Source organism: Puma concolor, chromosome B4, assembly GCF_028749965.1.
Source record: "Puma concolor isolate L17-30 chromosome B4, mPumCon1.1.hap2, whole genome shotgun sequence".
Lineage (NCBI taxonomy): Eukaryota > Metazoa > Chordata > Mammalia > Carnivora > Felidae > Puma > Puma concolor.
In genome coordinates, this window is record NC_141673.1 from 1105156 (window position 1) to 1124548 (window position 19393).

The following is a 19393-nucleotide window of genomic DNA, read 5'->3' on the forward strand; positions in this document are numbered from 1 at the left end:
CCGACCACACGGAATAGAAAAGACCTTCACACGAGGAAAAGCCTTCTGACAATAAAATGTATCCGGGAATTGATCCACAGTGCAGTGAGGTGGCCTCGAGGTGACCCAGCGAGCACACATACACACGATGTGTGTCACGTTTGATGAAACAGAAACGCACTGACAAGGTGCGTCCTTGTGGGAACACGCCAGCCTCTCCCCTCCCTCCCTGGAGGCTGTGCCCACCTCACATTCACGGGCAACGCTTCTGTGTTGGTTTCTTTTTTCCGGGTCCCCGTGGCATCTACCAAACGCTCCACGTCTCACTGCCTCCTGTGGACCAGTGGCTCCTGAGAGCGCCTTGTTCACCTGGGTGATGATGGAGGTGGGACTGGTTTCAGACACTGCCCTGCGCGGAAACGCTGGGTGTCCTGATGGCGAACGGACCACGGATGGAGGAGGACAGCCTTGTTCAGGTCCCCGTGACTGTGCTCGCAGGAGGGGCTGGGTGCCGGCGGGCGTGAGTACCCACCCGGCCATGCTGTCCCGGGCAGCGGATGCCCTCTCACTGTTCACGCTCCAGGGCGGCTGCCATGACCAGTTCGCGGCCATGGCAACCTTGGCACCTGGAAGTCCTCACAGCTGGAGAGTGGAGACCCGGCAGGGTTTCCTCGTGCCCACATGTCCCTGTCGAAGGGCTGAGGAGAGTCTGGCTTCTGGATGCTGCTGTCTGCCGCTCGGAGAATTCCTGGCCCACTTTGCTCCAGAAGGAGAACAGCGTGTTTCACATTCATGTTCTCCTTGGTTGACACTAACTCCTAATTTGACGTTACAGGTCAAGATTTCTCATAATAATGACGTGGGAAACCACATAATAGACTAACCTCCTAAGCCTTAAATAAATGCAGAGAGAGCCTTAACTCTCGAGGACTCATGAAACAAATCGCAAGTCACGAGTGTCTATTGGATGTGGGTACAGACTAAAGATCGACTCCCGTCCCGCGCGGAACCATCGAACTCTGAAAACACTTCCAACACCCAGGCTGCCTCTGCGGGGGCTCTCATTCCAGAAGCATCCACGTCCTCAGTTCTGTGTTCATCCCTCCCTTGCTGCTCTTTGCTTGTGAGACAGACGGTGGACAGACGGCAGGAGCATGGTGGCCGACGGACGGATGGATAATAAATGGGGGTTGGGCAGATAGGTAGACGGCAGGTAGGTTAGGACAGGTGCATGCCCTGCTTAGCTGTGCCTGGTTTCAATCACAGTGTTGAGGTTCTTCTGTGACCTGCTCTTCCGTGGCCCGCTCTTCCGTGGCCTGCTCTTCTGTGGTCTCCTCTTCACTCAGCGGTGGCTCTGGGACCCCCACCTCGAGGGTGTGACCACAGCGGTCAGTGCGGAGCGTGGATGACAAGGGCCATTGAGCCTGGAAGGCATAACCAGTTCCAGGCTCTCCAGTCGCCGCTGGGTTATTTTATTCCAATTGGTTTACAGTAGTTTTAGATAAAAAACCAAAACCCCTGCAGTTTTCTGCCCAAAGATGACGGGTCGATACTCGTCACCCTCTGCCTCCTCCTCTGCGTGTGATTTCCGATAAAGGGCTGCATGCTGGCTGTCACTTTTATTCTTATGTTTGGACTCTCTCACGGGGTCAGGGTGGCCGTGAGCAAGTGCCCGGCTGTCCATTCTGCGAAGGGTCCCGCCTCCGCCATCTGACTGCATGTGGGGCTCATCTGGTGGCTGAGAGAATGGAGTCCTCCCATCAGGCCCGAGGACGATGTGGACAGAAGGGAACCTCCTGGAGCCTCTGGTGGGCATTAGGCCAGGAGTTTCTCTCTCACAAGGAGATCAAGGCCGTAGGCCTGTGGTGTGGACAGGCAGTCGCGAGGCAAGAGGGGTTTTCTGGATCCACTGTGTCGGGAACCTGAGTGCCTGGTACCTGAGGTGAGGTCAACGGAGCCACAGAGGGAGGGGAGGAAGCTGTCAAGCCGTGTCCAGCCGTGTAGACGCCCAGCACAGGGCAGCGCGTGGGGTCTGGTTCCTAGTCGGGGACTCAGGCCCCGTAGGGCCACACGCTGCCATGGAGCTCGGGCCGTGGTGCCTCGCAGCAGGGTTTCTGCACACGGAGCCCTGATGGCAGGACCCAGGGCGTCTCCATGCTGCGAATCTGCCCCAGCGGCGTCTGCTGGGCAGTGAGGGCTGTGACCAGGGCTGTCCGGGCCTGTCCCTGCTGGCCGCTGTGGGCGCAGTGAGGATAGACCCGGAGCCTGAGCTCTGTGGTTCGGGTGCGGGTGGGGACCCGGCTGGCCCTGCTCCTCTAGCCTCAAGCCGTCCGGTGACAGCATGACCAGACAGAGGGGACTTCTAGAATGATCTCTGGCTGCAGGACAGGGAAGGCGTGGCCAGTGCCCGAGTGGGGTTCCTTACTCATGATGTGGGGACTGCCGTCGGAAGCCATTGTGCGCTTCTGGGGGCCGCCCCCAGCACACGGCCCCTCGAGAGGTGGGGGTCGTGGCTGGGGTGGGCAGTGACCTCCCATTTCTAGAAAAGGCCCGGGCTGCGCTGGAGGTGGTCACGGGGCCCTGGACGCCCTCACGAGGGTGGGTGATCCTATCCCAGGTCCAAAAGTTCCCAGAAGAAGCGCGGGCCGTGTCGGGGCAGTGCCAGCCCACAGCTCGAGAACTGTGAGGGGCAGGGAGGGCGGGGGTGGGCCGGGACCTCTCCCGTCCAGCCCAGACGTGCTCCACTACCGGGAGCCTGGAGCCGCGCGAGGGGACGTGGTGGGGTGTCACTGCAGAGGATCTCGGCTGAGCTGTGTCCCCGGCCTTCGTGGGGTGAGCGCTGACCAAGCCAGTGTGACGGGTGTCCTCACCAGGGGACACAAGGGGATGTGGTGTGAAGGCGGAGGCAGAGCTGGGGTGACGCATTCCAAGCCCAGGGTTGAGGTGAACCCCAGGAGAGCGGCCACGGCTGGCTGTCCCCACGGCCTCTCCTGGGTCCCTGACCTCGGCCCCCACCACGGGAGAAGAGGTTTCCGTTGGGTCACATTGCTCCCTGCCACCGGCCCCGTCCTCTCTCTTGTCCCTCCAGGCTCCCTTTTGGGAAGAGCGCTGGCCACCCGGTGCGCCGTGGCTTGTCGGCACTGCCCGGTCCAGACTGGCCTGGCGCCTGACCGCGCGTCCCTGAAAAGTCCGGGTCGCCTCCGTGTTCACACGTCAGACCCTCACACACCGCCTGGACCCCCAGGGCCAAAGCCAAGTGAGTCTGCGTGGCATGGACCGGCGAGCCCGCGGCTGGGAGGCCGTGCCCCTGCCCGCCTCGCCCCTGCCCTTGCCCCTCTCGCCTCTGCCCACCGTACCCTGCCTGCTTCGTCCCTGCCGCCCCTGCCTGCCCTTCCCCTCCCCTCCTGCCTGCCTCACACCCCTTCCCGTCCCTGGTCACCCCTCCCCTGCCCGCCCCTGCCCACCTCACACCTGCCCTGCCCCTCTCGCCTCTGCCCACCTTACCATGCCGGCCGCACCCCTGCCCGCCCCTCACCCCTTCCCTCCCCTGCCCCATGCCCCTGCTGCCCTGCCTGCCTGCCCCACCTCTGCCTCTGCCCATCACGCCCCACCCCCACCACACCCCTGCTGTGCCTTCCTGGCCTCCAGATGTGGGAATGGGGCTTCCGGAAGGGGAAGGGATGGTCCCACTCGCGAAGACATCCTCCCACGTGTCACCACCTCCAGGCTGGCGGGAAGAGTTAATTCAGAAAACACACGAACTGACCTATTTTCAAAAAACATCATGCATTGCTTTCGAGGAGGGCTTGTCACCAAAAGAAGCCAGAGTCAAGTCTGATGCAGAGTCTGAGGTTCTGGCACAGGTGTTGGGGTTTCTTCTCTGAAGTTCCTGGATAGGGTGGGTGTCATGAGGGTTTAAGGGACAGTGTATCATCTTTCTCGGGGTCCCACACATGGCTCCTGTCTGGAAAATTCCAGAAGCCCCAGATCACTCTTGTCGCCTACACATCCAGGGCATCGGGCCTGTTCCCCTCAGAACGGGGTCTCTGGGGAGAGGAAGGGGGTCTGTGTGGCACCCGTTAGGAGCTGGCCGGGACAGGGCTGTGCAGCCTCTTTGGTGGACGAGGACACCCCGTGTCCTGTAAGGGGCTCCCTGGAGGTCAGTGTGGGGCTCTCGACCCACCCGTCCCACTGTCACCCTCTGAGGGAACTGCGATCTCCACCCTCGGGTAGTGCATCCGGGACGTGGAAGGAAGAGGAGACTGCCGCCTGGATGGGGGGCTGTGGGTGCTGGGCCCGGCGGGACGGGGCCCCCAAGGTAGCTGACAGGTGGGGGCCAGAGCAGTGGGTCTGGGGGAGGGTGGGGCGCCTGGGGTCCCTGGTGGGTGGGGAGGCCACTGCAGACCCAGGGGTTCCGGATGGTGGGAGGCCAGGCACCAGATGGGCTGGGTCACGTCACAGGAGACTCTGTCAGAAACACGGTCAGCTCCCCACCCCCCGCCGACAGCGACAGAGGACGCTCCTCAGGTTCCTGTGGCTCCAGGGTTCCCCGTGCCTACCCCGCCTGGGGCCCCTGGTGCGCTCACGGCACTGCGTGGTGCGGTCTCGTCTGTTAGGGACACGGGGACGGCCGTGTGGGGACACGGGGACAGGGAGCGTCTGCACCAAAGGAGGGGCCTCAGGAGAAACCATCCCCTGCTGACATCCTGGTCGCATCCCGGAAATGAATCCTGGAAGAAAGGCTCGGTGATACATACTTTCCACAGGCCCGGCCTCAGCTCCATGAGGCAAGAGTGACCGTGGAGGCAGAATGCCATTAATGACGCTTCCTTCCGACAGCGCATGGCGGAAACCCGCCTACCGGCTCAGACAGCATGAGTGTCCCCTCGTGCAGAGCAGAGTCTGGACTTAGGCAGCTCCAGGCCGTCATCGGGGCCTGGGCGTTCGTCCCTGTGCCTCCCGCCTCCGCTCCGGGCCAGCTCCCTTCGTGGACTCAGGGTGGCTGCGGTAGCTCCTGGGCTCACGTCCTGATGAAAGCACTCGAAGGCAGAAAGATCAGCTGGTCTGGTTCCTCTCAGGACCCTTTAGGTGGCTGAGGATCGGCGCCCAGGCCGCTCAGGGGGCCGCCCCTCTCTTCTCACGGCGAGGCCCACTCACCCCTGGTGAGGACCGGGGCCCGTGGTCAACTGGGACCCTGTGGGGAGCAGGGCTGGGTCGGCCTGGTCCTCTGCAGGGTGTCACCTCGTTCTCATGGAGGGAGACCCCGTTTCAGGGGTAAAATTCCTTCCCCCAGGACAATTAAACGGCAGCTCCCCCAAAGGCAACCGAGGCAAAAATGGACAGACGGGACTTCTTCAAACTACAGTCTGCACAGCAAAGGCAGCCATCGACAAGATAAAAAGGCAGCCTAAGGAATGGCAGGAAATATTTGCAAATTATGTGTCTAGTAAGGAGTTACTATCCAAAATATATAAAGAACTCATGCAACTCAAAAGCCAGAGGATAAACGGTGTAACTGAAAACTGGGCAGAGAACGTGAACAGACACTTCTCCAAAGGAGACACACAGATGCCAGCAGACGCGTGGGAAGACGCCCAGCGTGACTCAGCATCGGGGAGACGCCGCCTCACCCCTGTCAGGATGGCTAAAATCACCAACACAGGCGACAACCGATGTTGGCGAGGGTGCGGAGAAAGGGGACCCTCTTGTACTGTCCGTGGGGATGCGGACTGGCGCAGCCGCTCTGGAAAGCAGTGTGGAGGGTCCTCAAAGCTAGAATCATCCTGGGATCTAGAAATGCCGGCCCTGGGTGTTTACCTGACGAACGTGAGATCACCAACCGTAGCCCTTGTGTTCACGGCAGCGTTACCTTCAGTAACTTGAGCTGTGGAAGCAGCCCGTGTGTCCATCGACCGGTGGGTCCTCGAAGATGTGGAGTATATACGCCACATCTCCATCTGTCTGTCCTCTATCCATCTGTCGTCTATCATCTGTCTGTCTGTCTCTATCATTTATCTGTCTCTCTATCTATCATCTGTCTGTATCTATCATCATCATCATCATCTACCTGTCTATTTGTCTTATCATCTGTCTGCCTATCATCTATCTGTCTATCTATCTCTATCTTTTATCTCTCTATCATTTATCTGTCTCTCTGTCATCTATCTGTCTATATCTATCTATCATCTATCTGTCTGCTATATCTATGCATGTATGTATGTATGTATCTATCATGGAATATTATTCAGCCATAAAAAAGAATGAAATCTTGCCATATGTGATGATGTGGACGCCTGCTGAGGACATTGTGCTCAGCGAAATAAGTCAGACAGGGACCGATAAACACTGTATGATCTCACTTACATGTGGAACCTAAAAACAAAACCCCCAAAGCCAAGCTCACAGATGCAGAAGACAGATTGGTGGTCCCCAGAGGGGAGGGCTTGGGGGCGGTGAGGCGGGTGCCGGGGTCAGAGGTACATACACCTCCTGGCTGGAAGTAACTAGGTCGCGTGCAGCATACAACACGGACCGTAGCCGATAACGTGCGTGCTGCACACCATGTGACCACACGTGCTGTTGCGTGTTTGGAAGCTGCTGAGAGAGTAGGTCTTACGAGTCCCCATCGCAAGAAGAAAACCCTGTAACTGTGGTGACGGGTGCTAATGAGATTCACTAACGAGATTTCAGGGTGTATGCAAATATCGAATCGTTGCGTTGTGCGCCTGAAACTGACACAATGTAGACTGTCAATTACATCTAAATAGTAATTTTATAAGGCAGCGGTTTAACAATTAAAAACTGAGATGTGTCCCAAAATCCCCAATCTTTTCATGCTGTCAAACTCGTCTCTCATCTCCTGGTTTATCTGCATGAGAGACGTGTCGTTTGGGTTTTTGCCTCACGGTCCCCTGCTGCTCTCTGCGTGGAGGTGATGCCACCCGGCTCTGCCTTTGTTTCCTCACCTGTGAAGAGTGACGGGCTCCGGGTGGTCTGCGGGTGGCCGTGTGGGTCCCGGGGTCTGCGCCCCCCGTGGGAGGAGCCGGCCATCTGCATCCCGTGCCTGTGAGGTCAGGAGGGAGCAGATGCCGGGATCCGCGGGGAGCGTGTTTTCGCCTCCCGCGGGAGTCTTGCCTCGATGTGCCTGCAGAACCAGAGGAACTAATTTATTTGAATACAGTTGTGTAATAAAGTATTTAAATGACTGTGGCATTCTTCATATTTTATTTTTTCCTCTTGGAGGTTATGATAAATAACTCGGATTTCATGAAATATATATTTTAAATGTCTTTATGCACCAAAAGGGCAATCCCCCGGCATGTTAATTAGGCTGGAGAGATGAGATTTGGTGCACAAAAAGCGTATTTATAATGTGCCTTATTAATCATCGGCTGTTTCCAAGAAAATAATTATGTTGGGCAAATGATAATATTTTGCTCTCATAACTGTGTCTCCACATTTATTCAAAACTCTCGGTGCTTACATTTGGTGCCCGATTAATTATTCTTCTTACAATAACTGGTTGCTTTCACTTTTCTGTCGGACAGTGTTTTGCTAATACAGCTCCTCGGGGGACTCGGTGCGGGCGGGCCTCGGCACATCAGCAAGAAGGGCCCCCGAGCGTCCTCGTCTTTGCTTAGGTCAGGCCGGGCGGTGGGCAGTGTTGGTGAGAAGGGCCCACCCGTGGTCAGTGACGGGTGTCCACGCAGCCACGTGGGGTCTCGGGGGCCCTCCAGCCTCCTCTGAGGACAGGGGACATCACGGCCCGGCTCTGGGACGAGAGGGGCGCCCTGTCTGTGTGCAGCGTGCACCCCGAGGGTGACGCCCTCCCTCCCGGGACGCCCGCTCACGAACAGTCCTGGCCACGGGCAGCGCCGGGCAGCGGGTGCAGGACAGGCTCACCTAATTCGCTTCGTTCCGCAAGGCTGCCCCGCGATCGCCCCGAGGTCAGACCAGAGACTCGCCAGCTGGTCCCCCAGCCGGTGAAGGTCAGCACCGGGGCTGGAATTGGGGTCTATGTCCCCCAAGAAAGCAACTACTGTGCCATTTGGTCCCTGTCTCCTCTCGTGGATGGGTGCCGGGGGGTGCTCTGGGGAACCTGCTTTGGGAAGTGCTGCACTGGCATCCCTACGTTGCAAACGCCTTCGGGGAGCAGTGCCGTCATTCACGTCACTCGACTGCATCCTGAGAAGGCTGCCACGCGGTTCGGATTCGGAGGCGTTCGTCACTGTTCTCGTCGGTGGATACAAGCGATGCCCCCGAGTCTGAAGCGGACGGTCCTCTGGGCTCCTGGAGCTGACCTTCTGGGGAGTCCACCCGCTGGGCCACCCTCATTCTGGTCACTGTCCCTGGCTCGCTCCTGGCCGGGGCCGGCCAGGTCTGCTCTCGCCCCCGTGGACTCCACCCGCCGATCTGTGGGTTCCCCGTGCGGTTACCGGCGCACAGACCGCGTAGGTGCCTGGGCTCCCGCTCCGTCTCTGGGGCCACAGCAAGGACCGTCTCTTCCCACGCGCCACGCTTCCGTGCATATCACTCACCCCACGCTCGCTGTCCCCGCGAGGCCGCCTCCTCCTGCAGCTCAAGGGGATAACGCTCCCGGTGTGGATAACGCCGTTCCAAGTGCTCCCTGACGGCCGCACTCGCGGCTTGGACGCCCGCAAGCTGAGCTGCTCTGTAACATTTTAATAACTGCATCCAGAATGTGCTCTAGGATTCCTGGTCTTCAGATGTGGAAACCGAGGCAGAGAGGACACAGAGAAGGCCGAGTGGCCCAGGCACGAGCTGCCTCCCGATCGGCGTGGGGTCGGGCCGCGTTGTCTGTTCGTGTTTCTCTCTGAATCAGAGTGTTTACCCCTTCCAGGTTTGTTTTGATGGGAGAAGCACTGGACTTCGGTTTCCCGCCCTGCCGGGTGCTGCCCGCTACCCCTCCCCCTCTCGTCCCCACCTGCCATCTCGTCTTCCAGAGCCACCTGCTTCTTTGTGTCGCTCGCAGCTTTGAAACGGTTCTGGGACGTCGCCATTTGATATCTTCACTGACAACTTGCTTGTGTGGAAGAAGGTGCCGGATCCACGCTTGCTCGAGATTTGCCCACTGCCAACGCTCAGCGGTGCCGGAGAACGCGAAAGACTCGAGGGTGCTGGGAAGAGCTCAGCAAACAAACGGCCGAGGCGGGTTTTCAGCAGAACGGGCACCCTGCAGGGGTGAGGGGCCAAAGCCCGGCCCGGCTGAAGCAAATCTGCCCGGAAAGGGGGACACGTGCCCCTCGTCTACGGCGTCTGCTTCCCTAGGTCTGTGCCGCTCGGGGGGGGCCCGCCGGAAGCTGCCCGGGACCTGCAGACGGGAGGTCGGAGCAGGGCTGGAGGAAGACGGGCCCCTGCAAGCCTGATTCCAACATGCATGGGGGAGACCCCCAGAAGGAAAAGAAACAGGGCCAGTGCTCCGGGGCTGCACTGCTTCCAGAAACAAGAATAGTAGGGCTGTTGGGAAACGACACAGATGTCTGTCTGTCCGTAGGTAGAGATGAAAAAGAACTGGTTAAAAACACTGAAAATAGGGGCACCTGAGTGGCCCAGTCGGTTGAGCGCCCGACTTCAGCTCAGGCCGTGATCTCACGGTCCATGAGTTCGAGCCCTGCGTCGGGCTCTGTGCTGACAGCTCAGAGCCTGGAGCCTGTCTTCGGATTCTGTGCCCGCCCCCTCTCTCTCTGCCCCTCCCCCACTCCTACTCTGTCTCCCTCTCTCTCTAAAATAAATAAATACACATTAAAAAAATTTTTTTAAAAAGAACGCTGAAAATAAGCCCATCGTTGCACAAATAAGTCACTTGGTGGTGAGACGCACCTCCCGGTGTCCCCAGTAAAAGGAAGGACTTGTCAGTGTAAGAGTCTGGAGGATTTCACCCCAAAACAGGGCTGAGGGATTACAGACGTAGCAGAAAAACTTAATTTTAGTCGACAGAAAAGCCTGAAATTTTGATGCTAATATTTATATCAAACATAAAATATCAGTAAACTGCATCCTTGAAATAACAGTGTTTCCTCTAATTTACTAATAACTTACTAATACAGTTTTTAGACCCAGGAAAATTTCATAAAGAAGGTGGCCACATGCTGAGGCACCGAGTGGGGTGGATACGGCGGAGGGAGCCCGTGGACGAGGGGCCCGGCCTCCGGAGGCGGCAGTGGAGCCCATGTGATGGGATAAAGGCCAGGGTCAGGAGGGAGGAGCAGGAACGGGGACCGCAGGTTTAGAGTCAGGTGACGGCGGCCCCAGATGCTAAGCTTTGGGACTTAAATCCTATTTGCTGGGTGACAGAGAGCCACTGAGCATTCTTCCGTCCACACGGGTGGGGGTCGGTGTAGGAGGGTTGCGCCCCTCCCCCCCGGCTTTGTTGGATGTAGCTGACGCATAACATCACGTAGGTTGAGATGCACCACGTGATGTGATCCCCATATACGTGAAGTGATGACCCCAACAGGGGCAGCTATAGCCTCCGTCACCTCGTGTAATTACGTCACGTTTTGTTGCGGTGGGAACATCTCAGCAGCTTTCGAGGACACGGTGTTGTGAGCCACACTCACCACGCTGTGCCTCAGGTCCCCAGGCTTGTCCTCTTACAGCTGGACCTCATCTCAGACACGGTGGCCCCAGACGAGTCAGTGAATTAAGCAAGATTGCAGAATAAAGGCCAATGTACCCAAACCACATGTATTTCTATGTATCAGCAACACATAATTGGAAATAAAAGTTTTAGCAATATGCTACTAATTACGACAGCATGAAAGAGAGTTGGCTGCAGATATATCGAACAAAATACATGCAGAAACTTAAGACAAAAACTACCAAATACGGATGAAAAAACGGGTGAAAGGAATAGGCCAGGAGGCACAGTGTGGTGTTGAGGTGGGACCCCCAACCTCGCCAGGCTGTCGTCTCTGGACACTCCCCTCTGTACTCATGCAGTCACAATCCAGATCCTGTTAGTATAGAAACCAACAGGTTGATTCTCAAAGAGGGAAAGACAAGAGACCCAAGACCGCCAAAACAGTTTTGAGGAAGAAAAATAATGCAGGGAGAATTAAGTCATTTGTTTTCAGGGTTTACGTGAAAACCACAACAATAAATGCGGTGGTGTTGGTGGGTCAGCTGACTTGAGCAGAGCCTATTTATAGACCCAACGCATATGGCCAATTGATTATTCATGAAGGTGCAATGGCAGTTCAATGGAAAAAGGCTAATTTTTTTGGCAAGTGATGCTGATAATATTCAATGTCCATATGCAGAACAATGAACCGTGACCCATGCTTGCACTGTGTGCAAACATCAGCCCAGTGGCTCATATCCTAAATGTAAATTTTTTCAATGTTTATTTATTTTTGAGAGACAGACAGAGCACGAGCAGGGGAGGGGCAGAGGGAGAGGGAGACACAGAATCCGAAGCAGGCCCAGCACAGAGCCCAACAGGGAGCTCGAACTCCCAAACTGTGAGATCTGACCTGAGCCAAAGTCAGAGGCTTAACCGACTGAGCCGCCCAGGCACCCCCCCACCCACCCCGCCCCATATCCTAAAATGTAAAACCTTAAATTATAAAACTGATTAAAACAGAGCGGACAATTTTTGTGACCTAGGGGTAGACAAGTATTTCTTAGATATGACAACAAAAGTATGATCCGTGAAAGAGAAAAAGTGATACGTCGAACTTCGTCAAGATTAAGAGCTTCTTCTCTTGAGAAGCCACCCCTGGAAAATCGTGTGGAGCTCACGTGTCTGAGGAAGAGCTCGCATTCACAGCTTATCAATGATGTTCCAAACTCGGCATTAAGAAAACAAAAGATTTGAGCAGAAACTTCACCCAAGAAGATACATGATGGTAAATAAGCACCAGAAAAGACACTCCATTAGGGAAATGCAGATTTCTTAATACCTACCATTGCACACTGCAGGGATGGTTGAAAAGAAAACACTGACGATATCAAGTCTGAGTGAAGAATTTGGCCAAATGAATGATTGAATAAAGTACATGGATAAAATGTGGGCGCCTGAAAGAACAAGGAATGGGAAGAAGGAACGAAACCATCATTACCGGCAGACAGTAGGACTTTGTACAGAAAATCTAAAACCATCTCTAATAAGGGAATTTAGTAAGTTTGTTACATGCAAGGTCAATAGTGAAGAATTAATGATATTTTTCTATGTCAGCAACAGAACTGGGAAAACGAAATTCTAGAAGTGATACTACTTGCAATCATGCCCTAAAGCCTCAAGTACACAGCAGTGAATAAAAGGAAATATATGCAAGATCCTTACAATAAACACCACAAAATATTATTGCAAGAGGCTGGAAGATTGAGCACTGTAAGTCTGTCTGTCAGTCTACAGACAGACCGATCTTCGAGTCAAAACAATTCCACTTAAAATTCCACTGCAATATTTTTGTGGAAATTAGTAATTGATTATAAATGTTTTTTTTTTTTACATTTTATGTATTTTTGAGACAGAGCACAAGTGGGGGAGGGGCAGAGAGAGACAGAGACATAGAATCCACAGCAGGCTCCAGGCTCTGAGCTGTCAGCACAGAGCCTGACGCGGGGCTCGAACTCACAGACCGCGAGATCATGACCTGAGCCAAAGTCGGACGCTTAACCGACTGAGCCACCCAGGCGCCCCATGTAATTGATTATAGAAGTTATCTGAAATGCAAATGACTAAGAATATGGAGGGTTTTGAAGGTTAAGAACAAAGTTGGAGGTTATGAGATATCAACCCTTATTATAGAGTTGTAGCCATCAAAAGAGGGATGACGAGTATTGAACACAATGAAGTGCCCAGAAGTAGATGAACACATGTGGACACTTGATTTATGAATACAAGGAAGGGGCACCAGATAACACTGGAGAAAAGGCAGGCATTCTGGGTAAATGACACCAGATGAAATGAATGTCCTGATCCATATTTGTCCCAGTGGAAAACATTTGTATTTTGACTCTATTTTACAGCATATACAGAAATCACTTTGTGAATGGTAAATCAATATAGATTTTAGGATATAAAATAGGCAAATAGCTTCATAAATCTGGGGCAAGCCAAGATTTCTTAAACACAAAAAACTCTAAACATAAAGTAAACGGTGGATGAATTGGTCTTCAATAAGGTTAGGAACCTCAGTTCAAGGAAAGACACCTTTGAGAAGGCGACGGACAAGGTCACAAAGTAGGAGATGATGTGTGCAATGTGTAAAAGTAACATAGGACTAGTTTCCAGAAGAGTCAAAGAACTTTTTCAAATTAATACGAAAAAAACAAGTCTACCTAATAGTAAACTGGTGCAAAGGCATGGGCAGGCATCTCAAACAAGCTGGTATACCTGTAAAATGGTAAACAGCATAGAGGAGGCGCTCAATCCCATAGGTCATCCGGGTCCACAACTAAAATTACATGTGATATGTACATCCCCGCCAGAAGGTCAAAATTTTAAAAAGAATGACAGTAGGAAACGTTGGTGAGCATTTGGAGCAATTGGAACTCTTACACCTGCTGGCGGGAGGGTTAATGGGTACAATAACCTGGACAGCAGGTGTAGACACACCTGCGTGTGGTCTAGTGGTTCCAGCCCATGCATACACCCAACAGAAGAGCACCAAGCTCATCTGTTGTCACCCACATTATTTGTCATCGACACAAACTGGACGTAGCCCCATGCCCATCAATGGTAGAATGGATACATCACTTTTTACATATTCATGCAGCAAATTAGTTTTTAATACTAAATCTCAATTAATTTGGGTCTTACGAGTGTAGACATAAAATCTACATACTGCAAGATTCCACTTATATGAGGTGTGGAACAGGGAAAGCTACTTTTCAGGGTAAAATCCTAATAGTGGTGAGCTCTGGGGAGAGAGGGTCCTGTGATTTGAAAGAGGGACGGCAGGGATCTCTATAATACTGCTGCCCCCCCAGTGATGGTCCAAAGGTGTTCCCACTTCAGGGCATGCATGTGACCCTCCAGGTAAAATTAAACCCTCCCCAAAGGCAGTTCTCGAAGAATATACTTAGGAAGGAGAAAGTCAGCATTGGGAGAAAAGTCTTGGATGCAAGAAGAGGATGTTAACAAAGTAAACTGCAAACAAACTCGTCATGTAGCACAATAAAATAACGTCTGATCCACAGAACTTGAAAAAGGGATAGACCTAAATACTAAAGAAAAATAAAATTATGTCAGGAAGATGGTGATCTGAATCACGCCCTTCCTAGATCCAGCTTTGTTTGGGAATATGACGAGGATGTAAAATAAAATCCCACTGGGTGTGCATGTTAACATTTATAGAATCACTAGTCAAAAAGTAGAAAGAAAGTGAGTTCAAATCAAAGCATGGAGAAGAACGTGATGGGGAAAAATATTCATCCAATCGAAATAAAGCAAGAAATAAGAAGACAGCGCTGAACACAAAAGAGCCGGAAGTGCGAAAGCAAGCCTGAGACAGAAGAGAGGGGCTCCCATTTCACTGTGACGGCAGAGGAGAGAGACCCCTACTCCGTAAATGTTCCTGATGTACTGGATTGTTTACAAGGGAAAAAAAAAAATCCAGCTGGATCCCTGCCTCACACCATACACCAAGTAAACTCCAGGAGGTTCAGAAATTAACTGTGAAACCCAGAATGATAAAAATTAAAATAAAAAAAAAAACAACAAACATTGAACCTATAAGAGTATCTTTATGTCTTTGAGGTGGTGATGAATTTTTCAAATAAAACACAAACACCACAAGTAACCAATAAGGGAAAGCACTGATAAAACCCAACTCCTTCAGTTGTGAGAAATGTGCTTCATCAAAAAGCAGCTCCAGGAACAGAGCATTCTACTCAAAACCTAGTGAGGGTATATCTGCCACATGTGTCCCCAGCAGAAGCTTAGCGTTTGGGTTGCATATTACCTCGGAAGGAAGCACCCGGATCTTGGTGGCTTAAAAGGGCCATTATTATCGTCCCCGTGGTTCTGTGAGTTTGCTGGGTTCAACTGGCCGGTTCTTGCTCCGGTTTCCAATGTGCTTACAGTGGGAGGGGGGCTGGGCTGGAGCCATCTGTTGGGGGTTCAGGGCTCCAAGAGCAAAAGTGAGGGCTGTCCGACCTCTGGCTGCCACCGTGGTCCATTGGTCACAGAGGTGACAGGCAGCTCTGGTTTGAGGGGGTGCACGGACTCCGTGTCTCGACACAGCGGTGGCCTGATGATCATGGCGGGGAGGAAGTCATGTTGGCTATGTTCAGAGAGAAATCACCACATTCTCAAAAATATATTAAGATCTAAAAGTTTGTAGGGAAAAGACAGCTACCCTGGTGGCCCAAAGGACAATCTGGCAAAAAAACCCACACAAAACTGTGTCAGTTTCTGAGTTTAGAAAGGGGCTGCTTTTCGTGGGTGGAGAACAAGGTAAGAAGGCCCCCACTCCTGTGTTATCGGAGGTGCGGAGGCAGCCCACCAAGGGTGATTTTTTTGTCTTACCCCCAGCAGCCTGGCCGGGGCTGGGTCACCAGGAACAGATGCGGTACAGCCACGCTGGGAAACCCGTGGGACCGTGTGGTAAGACTGAGGACCCACCTGGAGAGACTCGCCCGTCTGCACCGCGAGCGAGGGTGCTCCCGGCAGCAGAGCGCGGGCTAAAAATGGCAACGGACCGGCGGTGTGGGCACAGAACGCGGTGGGTGCAGACTGGCCCCTCGGGCACACGTGGCCTGGAGGGCAGAGGGGAGCACAGGCCCGTCAATGAGTTTAGATGGACTTCATAGACCTTCCAGTCCAAAAGCCAACGATTTAGGGCTGCAGACACGTGGTGAGCAGCATCTGGCTTTGGGGCGGGAGTCTGTGTGAGCGTCAGGCTTCACTCCTCAGGCAGGACCCGGGGACCCGGGGGCAGTGGGAGCCCCAGATGGCCCGGGGGCGACTGTTCCGCCAGTGGCGGAGACAAGGCTCGCAGCTGGTGCGCGTGGGCGTGGCGGGGGTGGTGTTGCCACCAGATGTGGTGTGAGAAGCCCCTGGGCGCCCTCGGGGACCTCCTGCACCTGCTCCCTGGGGAGGAAGTGGGGGACCGGCCGCGTGCACCGCCCCTCCCCTCCCCACCCCCCCCCCGAGTGGTTTGAACTAGGACGTGACCAGTTGACCTGGGATGGGAAGTTGGTGTATCTGGGAAGGTCACATCCTCTCTCCCTTCATGATGTGCCGACTTTGCGATGTGCCAGCTGGAGCCGTGAGCACGCAGAGCTCAGCCGAGGGAATGGGGTAAATGTGTCTCGGGGCCGAGGGAGACAGGTGCCGTCCGCCCCATCGAGCTGCACACCCTCGGGACGCTGGTGGGGCGCCTCTGCGTGGGGTTGAGGGTCTGTGCCCGCAGGGACCCCCCCTTTGTCTGGCGTCGGTGAGCTTGTCTAGTGCACCTCCTGCTGCTGTGGATGCTGGGATGATCTTGGCGGACTCTCGAGGGCTTTGTCGTCGCAAGCGGCCCCGGTTGCGGTCACGGCGGGCAGTGTTCTCAGGATCTGTGGCCGAGGAGGATGTGGGGGGCGCTCACTTCCTGTTGTCCCCCAGGCATCCCGGTCCAGCCGGCGTGCTCTGGGCCACACGGCCTCAGGGACCCTGGGGGGGACACCTGTCCCCGGCGTCCTCCGGGACCACCCACCGATCACCTTGCTGGACTCCGCGGTTCCCGTGAAAACAGCTTCTAAATATGGACGCCCTGGCACTAATTATAGCACAGATTGCGTGGGGAATTTGGCGGCCTGCACCGTGGCAATCCAGATTAAGCAATTAACCTTGATGTCACTGTAATTATTAAGATACTTTAGCAAAATGAACTAATTTCCCCACAGGATGTTGAACCGAAATCAACTTTCACTCTCTTTAAGATGCCAAAATAGGAAATGTTAATGGAAAATTACCTTTGGATGTTTAATAAATCTCCGGGGCCTGTGGCTCCCTGTCAGTCCCGGGCCGCGGTGCGATCTGGCGCCTGCCGGCTGGAGCCCGCGTGCGCACGGAGCGTCCTGGGCGAGTGCCCCGCGCTTGGGATGCGTGCGACGCAGGTGGCCGCCCCGTGTCCCCGTCAAGGTCGCTCCGCCCGGTTTCCTGGTCCAGGAGCCGCAGAAGAGGGGCCTCGCGGGGCATCGCCGCTCCCCGGGTCCGTGGCTGCACGTGGCTCTGCCGCCCACCCGCAACCTGAGCCCCGTCCACGGTCCCGGGGCTCCCGCGCCCCTCGAGGCACAGACGCTCCGAGGGGACCCGGAGGGGTAGCCCCAGGCCCCGCGGTGGGCGTGCAACTCCAGCCACGTCTCCTGTGCCGACGGCAGCTGAGAACAAGGCGGGCTCTGTCTGTGAAAATAACGCTCGCTCTGGCCGTTGGTCTCCTCGCGTCTGCTTGAACCGGTTAACGACTTCAAATAACGTATTTTAAAATCGTCATTATTTTTGTCATTACGAGACGAGCTGCGAAGATATGATGGCGAATTTTACACTTAGTGAGTGAGATTCCAAGGGCCTGCGACGCTCAGCTGTGACTTCCTCAGGCTCGCTTCCGCTTAGCGGGACGAATCTGGGCTGCAGGCAGGTGGGCCGGCGGGGAGCAGCGAGTCGGGTGGAGGAAAGGCAGCACGCGAGCGGGAAGCGGTGGCCTCTGTTCTGCCGGGTCGCCTGGGACCCCACCTGGAAGCGGGCGGGGCTGCAGCCGCAGGTGGGAGAGCTGGACCAGCCAGACCTCTTCGATTTAGTGCTCTTGGAGCCTTCCTTTCGAAAGTCGTTCTCAACGTCGGCGTCTCCTCCTTACTGGAGTTTCACGAAGGTGGCTGGGATCGGACACCCGTCGGCCCCCGCCCCCCCCCCCCCCCCCCGAGCCCCCGCATGAGTCAGGCGGACAGACGGCCGGGCAGGCTGCAGCGTCCTCCGCTGCGTCCCCTGCCCTGCTCGGCTCAGCTCCACTCAGGCCTCCGCAGGGACACGGGCTCTTCCTGCCGCTGCCACGGGAGCGTCCCCTCCCGTCCTGCCCCAGGCCGGGCGCTGCCCCCGCGGGACCTGCGGAGTCAGGCTGACGCCGGGAGCGCAGGGGTGCGTGAGGACCGGCCCCTCGGCCTCCCGGTGTCCGGGGCCACCTCTGCTCCGGCCGCCACGTCTCCTCCTTGAATGCTGACCCTCCTGCCTCCCTTATGAAGAACCTGGGATGACGCGAGCCACTCAGACAGTCTGCGCCCGCCCCCGTCTCGGGTCCGTGTGCTAATCCACCTGCAGGGTCCGGTTTGCCGGGTGAGTCACCCGCAGGGCGTGAGCTCAGGAGGGGCGCCTCCTAGGCTGGCGGTCAGCTGCCCCACGTGCGCGTCATTCCCGGGCTACAGCTGGAGGAGGGTCAAGGCTCCGCGTGGACGGGCTCGCCCGGACCTCCGGCTGGAGAACGGCCGAGGAGCTCCGTGTTGGGGCGTCGTGAGAGGCGGACCCCGTGCCCTGTGCCCAAACGAGCCATCTCGGACGACCCGTGCCGGTCGAGGCAGGGCCTGGCCTCGGCGCGTTCCTGCCTCTGGACTCGCCGGTCACCCCGCCCCTGGGCGCTGTCTCAGCATGTTCTGACCCCCGGTGGCCCTCGTCCCGGCTGACGGCCCCTCACAGGCCCGGGGGACACCGAGCGCTGGCTGAGGGGAGGGGGTCGGGGCGCACTGCCAGGTCTGTGGGGCGTTGGCTCTCGACGGGGGCTCCTGTGAAAGCCACTTGGCCTCCTGCCACCTTGCCTGGACTGACGTGGGATGAGTGTGGAGCCAGGACCCAGGTGGCTGAGCCAGTTCGTGCTGCTGCATCGCTACTCCACGCCCACTTGGTGCCCCCCCCCCCGGCAGTCCTTCTCCCCCGGTCTGCGCACCAGCGGGAAGCGCACGGCCGAACTGGGTCTGTCGGGGCCACACCAGGATGCAACGGCAGGAGACCCTGGGGGCCCCGACCCCTCAGGCGGAAGGTCCTGCCGAGCGGCTGGCCACTCGTGAACGGGCAGGGCACCAGCTGCTACCCGCCCCCCCCCCCCCCCCCCCCCCGAGGAGAGGAGCCAACAGCCAAGCAGAGGACAGGGCTGGCCGCCGGTCACCCAGGGCCTGGGTCCCGGGACCGCAGTGGCCCGAATGGGCCCCGGAAGAGCTGTACGTGAGACCCACCTGGCCGACACCTGGATTCAACCTGGGGACACATGAGCAGAGAGCCCAGGGTCACCGGGAGGTAGTGACAGTGGCTCCTGTGTGCCTCTAACTGCTTACTGGTCATAGAAAATAGCCAAGACGGGTTTCTTCCACCGCCTGTGAGTGACCGCAGCAGCCAGGACGAGCGGGGACAGGGACAGGCACTGCAGAGCTTCACACACCGGGGAGGTCCCAGGAGGAAGCAGCCATGATGAGCGTG